Here is a 7,309-nt window from a genome sequence, read left to right on the forward strand (position 1 = left end):
ACGGCGAACTCTGACTCGATGAAGACACTGCGGGAATTCGCGGCCTCTTGTAATAGCGTTAACATTTCATCAGTCTGGCCCGAGCCAAAAGTTTCCTCACCTGTTGCTCTCCTGCCTGTGTCTGCCTCGCCGTCGCCGCCCTCAAGGTTACACAAGCTGGGGCGACTTAATAAGAAAGTATGAAGGGCATGACCTGCGTTACGAAAAGAGGAAAGCATGAAGTAATGACGATTTAGAACACGAGTTTGTGGGCCACGAGCAAGACGCCGCCTGCCTGTCATCCCCACGACCTGAGCTCAAGAAAGGGAGGAGGGCGGGAAGTGAATGAAGGGGAAGGGAGTTTACGTAGCTGTACCTCGTCCGTGGCTGATGAATGAATGCTGCCTCAGTGCTATCACTCTGCCACCTGGGAGCGTGTTTACGTGGTTACTTAGCTGATAAGGGACGCGGCGTACTTGGTATATGTGAGATTTGCTCTTGAGTTACTAAAATACTTACTGCGTTCAAGGTTACTGGCGCCCGTCGTGGCTGCCGTTCTACATATTTTGATCGCTGAGAGGAAGGAGGAGATAGTGACCCGAGGAGCGGCCTTCGATGTCTGTGCTGGGAAGTGGCCGCGTCAGGGAAGAGGGGGAGTGTGTGAGCTGGACTGTCGCCAAACTATTGTCGTCATACCTCGAGGTCTTGAGGTACGCACGAGGCGCCTCCTCCTCCTCCTCCTCCTCTTCCTCCTCCTCCCTTTTGTCCTTGTCACCTGTTGTGTATGGCGTGTGTGGCGCGAAGGCAACGTCCTTACTTACAACGCCGGGTATAAAGACTGCTTTGCTAAGAGAGAGAGAGAGAGAGAGAGAGAGAGAGAGAGAGAGAGAGAGAGAGAGACAGGTAAAGGTACTACCTCTATTATGTTATCTTTTATTATCTTCATCTTACACCAGTAGCCTTTACTGGAGTGTTGCGTTGTGGGCACAGACAGATAGAAAGACAGACAGACGGCTGTTCTTATCAGTGGTGGCCTTGGCATGCACTGGCCCGTGCTGCACATTCGGCTTTTCTTCCTCGCGACGATTGACTGACTCCTTACTGATTGTAATTGTGGCAGTGGTACTCGAACCGCCTCAGTAGCGCGTCACTGTGCCTCACCACCACCTCTGCCATCTCCGTGTGGGCGCCTGACCTTGGCTTCCGTCACTCATGTCCCGTAATGACACACGACCTGAATAAAAGGAAATTATTAAATGCTATGTGATCACAGGAAAATTCCACTCTCTTAACTCTCAGTCTGTTGAAGGGCGAGGCGAAGGAGGGCGGCTGTGCTCCAAACGTCAAACGAAAAAAGAAAAAAAAGAAAAAGAAAAAAGAAAAAGATATTGAAGACTTTCTTAATAGAACTCTGAAGGCTTTCGCATATATATATATATATATATATATATATATATATATATATATATATATATATATATATATATATATATATATATATATAAAATATTGGAAATGTTAGAGCAGATGACTATTTGTTTCTCCTTCTTTCCTTACTGTTATTTTCGCATTGCAATCACGCCTGCACCTCCTCATCCTTTCCTTCTGCTCATTCCATTTCTTCGAGCATCTTAAAAATAGACCATGAGTGTTAAGTCACACACACACACACACACACACACACACACACACACACACCTTGTCATCACACCTCATGACCTTAGCAGCAGGGCAGGAGGTCAGACGCCTCCCTGCGTGACTCTGTGAGGGCGGAGGTGGCGACCGCGTGACCCCGCACAAGGGAAGTTGAAGCGGTGACCTCCTTTGGGCGTTGGGGACACACGCCGCTCAAAATACACACAACACTTGATGGATGTCTTGTTCTTGACGTGCACAAGTGATCCTCTCCATTACTTTTCTCTTATGTTGGGAAGAAACATAACTTGATCAATCCAGGAGGCGGTTTTCTTGTGTAAATTTTCTCTGCTTGACCTCTTCAGAAACTTACGGTTCTGGAGAAAATAAAGAAAAAAATATTGAAAAGCACTGAAGGAGAAGGAGAATCATGAAGACAAGGTGGAGAAGGTGAATGAGGAGGAAGAGGAGTAAGAGGAAGAGGAGGAGCAGGACGAGGGAGAGGATGAGTGTGGCGGACGGAGAGAAGTAGGCGAGTGGAGAACATGACTTTGGGGTTCTTCTTCACCTTGTTTACACACTGGTGGCCTCGAAGGTGGGGGACTGAGGAGTGATGGTGGTGGTGGTGGTGGAGAGCTATTCTGAAGTGGTGCAGTGACAGGATCATGTACTTATCATTCATTCTGCGAGAGAGAGAGAGAGAGAGAGAGAGAGAGAGCTGACAGTTTCTTGACAGCCTGCAGTCCACGTTATACAGTGTGTCCGCAGACTATGAAGTATACAACAGTTATAACACGAGCAAAGATAATGGTACTTCAAGAATAAAATGTCGGAAAGAATGACATACATAAAAATAAAAAGAAAAAGAATCTAAACGCACTTATACACGCAAAAAAAAAAAAGAATCAGGATTTCTAATGTATATTTTAACTCAAACTACCTACTTTACACATCAAAAAGAGAAAAAATGAATTTAGTTTTCCCAGTTCTTTTTTATTCACCTCGAGCAACTTTCTTTACACGCACACATAAAAAAAGTGGAAAAAAATCAACATAACGGTAGAAAGTCAAGCTTGGTCGGAAAAAAGAAGAGTGGTAGGCAGACAACAGGTAATGATCGGCCTTATCTGACCTCTGTATCACTGGACATCCTCTTGCCCAGGGAAGTGTTGTTATGAGTCCTGTGTGCGTGGTGAGAGAGAGAGAGAGAGAGAGAGAGAGAGAGAGAGAGAGAGAGAGAGAGAGAATGTTTTGGTCACGGATCAGTTAACATGGCGATTATTCAATACCCGCTCGTTGTTGAGAGAGAGAGAGAGAGAGAGAGAGAGAGAGAGAGAGATCATGTGTGTGTGCTTGTTTATATCTTCTTAAGTTATCTATTTCCTTTATTAAATATATAAAAATGAACGACAATAAAGAAATAGTATACTGTAACCTTTCTCCTCCACCTCCTCCTCCTCCTCCTCCTCCTCCTCCTCCTCCTCCTCCTTCCTCCTCTTATTCTTCCTCATCCTCATCCTCCCCTAGCATACTTTGCCATTATCCACACTGAAATTACACATCATATCAGGAACACCCTACCCCTTTCACTCCCACAACCCTTCCCCCCTCTTCCTCCTCCTTACCCTCTCCTCTTCCTCTCCCCTTCTCCTCTTTTTCCTCCGCAACACACAGACTTCCCGCTGGACGCCACCACCACCACCACCGCCACCGCCACCACCACCACCACCACCACCGCCTATTTATATACAGAGAGGACATAACAGTGAAAAACGTGCGTGCGTGCGAACATGTGCGTGAAAATAAACAAATAAATACATGGGGAACAAAAATGAAGTAATGAATGTGTTTTTTTATATTTTTGTTGTTCTAGTTCTTTCATGGCATTATGGCGCGTTTCTTTTTTTTTTTTTTCTCTCTTTTTTTATTTGATTTTAGTAGTTGCTGCGGTGGTGATGGTAGTGGTGGTGGTGGTAGTAATGGTGGTGGTGGTGGTGGTGCTGGTATGCAGTAAATATGTGGTGATTTTGAGATTTTGTGATTGTGATAGTGGTGTGACAGTCTTCCTTTTCTTAATTGACCTTAGTGACCATACAAAGGTGTCTACGGTGGTGGCATTAGTGGTGGTGGTGGTGGTGGTGGTAGCAATGGCGGTAATGATTTTAGTATTCGTGGTAAAACTTAATTCACTTTTTTTTTTCCTATTAAAGCAGAAATTAGATTTATCAGCGTCGATTTTTCTTTTTTCTTTTTCTTGTGTGTGTGTGTGTGTGTGTGTGTGTGTGTGTGTGTGTGTGTGTGTGTGTGTGTGTGTGTGTGTGTGTGTGTGTGTGTGATCGCACGACAATTTGAGCTTGCTTGTATATTCTTCCCAGTGAGTGTGTGATTTGGAGGTTTCCTTGAGTTCGTATGTTATTTTATTTTTCTGCACTTTTATTTTCTACAATTTTACATATAATTTCAAAATGTACTGTTACTATCATCACTCTGTTTACTTTACTTTTTGTTCTCTTTCCTCTTTTATTTCTTTTACCTTATTATTTTCTTAGTATTACCGTTTAAAGAATCAAAAATTTAATATCAGTTGTGCGAATATAAGGTAGCGTGGCCGAGCGGTCTAAGGCGCTGGTTTAAGGCACCAGTCTCTTCGGAGGCGTGGGTTCGAATCCCACCGCTGCCAATAGTTTTCGTTCCTTGCCTCCAAATCACGTTCCCACATCAATAACGCTCTAAGATAGTAATAATTCCTAAGATCTTCATACTTGTGCTGGTTGTTCCTGTTAGCCCGTCACTGTTTGTACAGCCTGGTAATAATAGTGGTAATGCAGTAGTAATAGTAGTGTTTTTTGCTCGTGTGATACTATTTACGCAGTTCTATATTGCGAATGTGTTTATTTTTCCCTTTCCTACTCTGCTAGTCACGGCTTAAGAGAGTCTTCGCCTGCTGTGTGATGAGTGTAAATCTCTCACTCTATAGATTGGATAATGAATGCCTTTTGATCACACACAGCCCATCGAGAACCAATAGTGTTGCTGCTGCATTTGCTCTTTTATGTTGTTACGATTTCTCCTCTTCCTCCTCCTCCCCCTCTCCTCCTCCTCCTCCTCCTTCTCCTCCTTCCTCCTCCTTTCCTCCTCCTTTCCTTCTCCTTCTCCTTCTCCTTCTCTTCTTCTCCTTCTCCTCCTCCTCCTCCTCCTCCTCCTCCTCCTCCTCCTCCTCCTCCTCCTCCTCCTCCTCCTCTTCATCTTCCTCCTCCCTCTCTTTATCATCATCATTATCAACATGTTTGCTCATGTTCGTGTTCATAGGAAAAATAAAACACAAGATTTTGAGTAGAGCACAGTAATCAGTCACGAAGCGTTACCGAGAGAGAGAGAGAGAGAGAGAGAGAGAGAGAGAGAGAGAGAGAGAGAGAGAGAGAGAGAGAGAGAGAGAGAGAGAGAGAGAGAGAGAGAGAGAGAGGAAAAAAAAATACGAACAATGCAGCTGCACAAAAAAATATTCACTTCTTCAAAAAATCGTACTAAAGAAATCCATCCCTCAAAACTGGTGCTTCCACAAAGAACAACGTGGCTGGTGTGGAGGAGGCAGCAGGTGTGTTTTTGAAGACAATGACACACAAAAGCCGACCGAGTTGAGAGTCATGAAGGAGGAACAGAAGGAACGACGGAAATAGCAACACAGGATTTCTTTTTCTATTTCTTTTCCTTCACTTTAACTTGAAGTGGCTGTAAGTAACGGGAAAAAAAAAAAGGTTGAGTATTGCGCGGAAAATTATGCTTTATCACTTTACCACTTCCTCTGTAGTCCTTTTAAGGTGTGTGTGTGTGTGTGTGTGTGTGTGTGTGTGTGTGAGTGTGGGTAAAGGGAGGGCAGGGGGGTGTGAGTTGATGAATGGCAGACTATTCTTGACTTCAATTATACAGACCAAGAAGGAAGAACAAAATAGGAAGGAAAAATGCATACCTCATCGCTTGGATTATGCGAATGTGCTTGTGTGTGTGTTTGTGTGTGTGTGTGTGTGTGTGTGTGTGTGTGTGTGTGTGTGTGTGTGTGTGTGTGTGTGTGTGTGTGTGTGTGTGTTACGCCTATGTACTAAAGCTAAATGGTGTTTCTGAAAGGTTTCGTTAGCAGTGGTCAGACTAATGGTATAGTAAAAGTATAGATGATAAAATAACATCGGATGATTTGAAGGCTGCCTTGTTTACAGTCCTGTTTTATAGAGTGGTGGCGGGAGTGAAGTGGTCCTTTATGATAGTGGTAGTAGTAATGATGCTGGTAGCTGGAATCGATAGGGATAGTGGTGAGGGAGGGGAAGGAAGGTAGTGGTGGTGGTGGTGACAGTAGGGCTTATTTCAGTGCAACATTAAGGCCGGCGGATAATACCTTGTTCTCTTAATGACTCTCTGATGGAGGGAATCGCATCCTGCACCAAGAGTTAATCCATCCGATTCTCCATTCCGATATTTTGTGTCCCCGATAGAGAGAGAGAGAGAGAGAGAGAGAGTGTGTGTGTGTGTGTGTGTGCGTGTGTGTGTGTGTACGTGTGTGTGGTAGAAAGAGAGAGAGAGAGTGTGTGTGTGTGTGTGTGTGTGTGTATGTCTGTGTGTTTGTGTGTGTGTGCCTGTGTTTGTGTGTGAATATTTTTTGTGTGTGTATGTTTATGTGTGGTGCTGTGTGGCGAGCAAATAAAAAGAAATACATACAAACACACACACACGAGTATACACCAGAGCGTGGGATGAGTTTGTAGGTCTTTCCCTTACTGCATGATCCAAATTTCACTTTTTTTTAATAATACAACTCGCAGCACAGCCCTCCAGTATATACGGTAGATATACAACCCATACATATCATAATACACACTCCACAAACACTTACCTTTGCCTTCACTTCATACATTTTTAAACGAGGAGGAAATTTGATTAATAGTTTTTAATATTTTGTCCCTCATAAGCTTCTTCAGACAACACGAAGGCTACCGTGAGTTCAGATTCACGTGGGAAGCCTGATAAACACTTTCGTAATAGATCTGTGGCTTAAGAAATCAAAAACTCAGATAACGACCTTCTCTACTTATCCTGTCCTCATCTCATGTAAAGAGATTAATGAAAGCTACACTTGCAGAGGGTTTTATGTTTTATTGCAGTATTTGTAGACCTTATTTGCATACATTTTATTTGAGATTGTGTGAAATTTTCTCCTTCCCCCCGCTGTTACTTGAATTGATGGTTATCTCTTGTTTGTATGATGGACGTATCCTTTGCAATGGCAGCTGGTGAAGAGTTTTATCCTTCACGCCACGCCAACCACCACAAGGTATCATGCTGGTGCTCTCGGAAGTGCACACTAGAAGAAAGTATCATTTGTGTTTATTCTCTACTTTTCCAGAGTGAAAATTAACTCTCAAACCTCACCATCCTTTGCTGTCTGTGTTGATCCTTTACACGAGAACAGATTCAACCCACTCTCTCTCTCTCTCTCTCTCTCTCTCTCTCTCTCTCTCTCTCTCTCTCTCTCTCTCTCTCTCTCTCTCTCTCTCTCTCTCTCTCTCTCTCTCTCTCTCTCTCTCTCTCTCTCTCAAACCCTCCTGGAAGTAGTTATTATTGATAGCATCAACAAACTTCTTGTGTAATTTGCATTTTCCAGAATTGTTGTTGTTGTTGGTGGTGGTGGTGGTGGTGGTGGTGATGG

The 7,309-nt window shown here is 43.7% G+C and overlaps 1 long non-coding RNA gene and 1 other non-coding gene across 2 annotated transcripts in view; one reads left to right on the forward strand and one right to left on the reverse strand.

Moving 5' to 3' along the window:
* The window catches only part of LOC123503550, a 2,919-nt gene extending 647 nt beyond the window's left edge, over nt 1–2,272 (reverse strand). The window contains exons 1-2 of the long non-coding RNA XR_006674520.1: nt 1,678–2,272; nt 1–1,213 (exon numbers count right to left, since the gene is read on the reverse strand). The exon at nt 1–1,213 is cut by the window's left edge and continues 647 nt beyond it. This is a non-coding gene — a long non-coding RNA (uncharacterized LOC123503550). The remainder of the gene's footprint in view (nt 1,214–1,677) is intronic.
* A 1,940-nt stretch (nt 2,273–4,212) lies between these two features.
* Trnal-aag lies at nt 4,213–4,294 on the forward strand. The gene has a single exon. It is a non-coding gene; the product is annotated as a tRNA-Leu (tRNA).
* Nucleotides 4,295–7,309: the final 3,015 nt, after the last annotated feature.

Source organism: Portunus trituberculatus, chromosome 14 (genome assembly GCF_017591435.1).
Source record: "Portunus trituberculatus isolate SZX2019 chromosome 14, ASM1759143v1, whole genome shotgun sequence".
NCBI classification, from domain to species: domain Eukaryota; kingdom Metazoa; phylum Arthropoda; class Malacostraca; order Decapoda; family Portunidae; genus Portunus; species Portunus trituberculatus.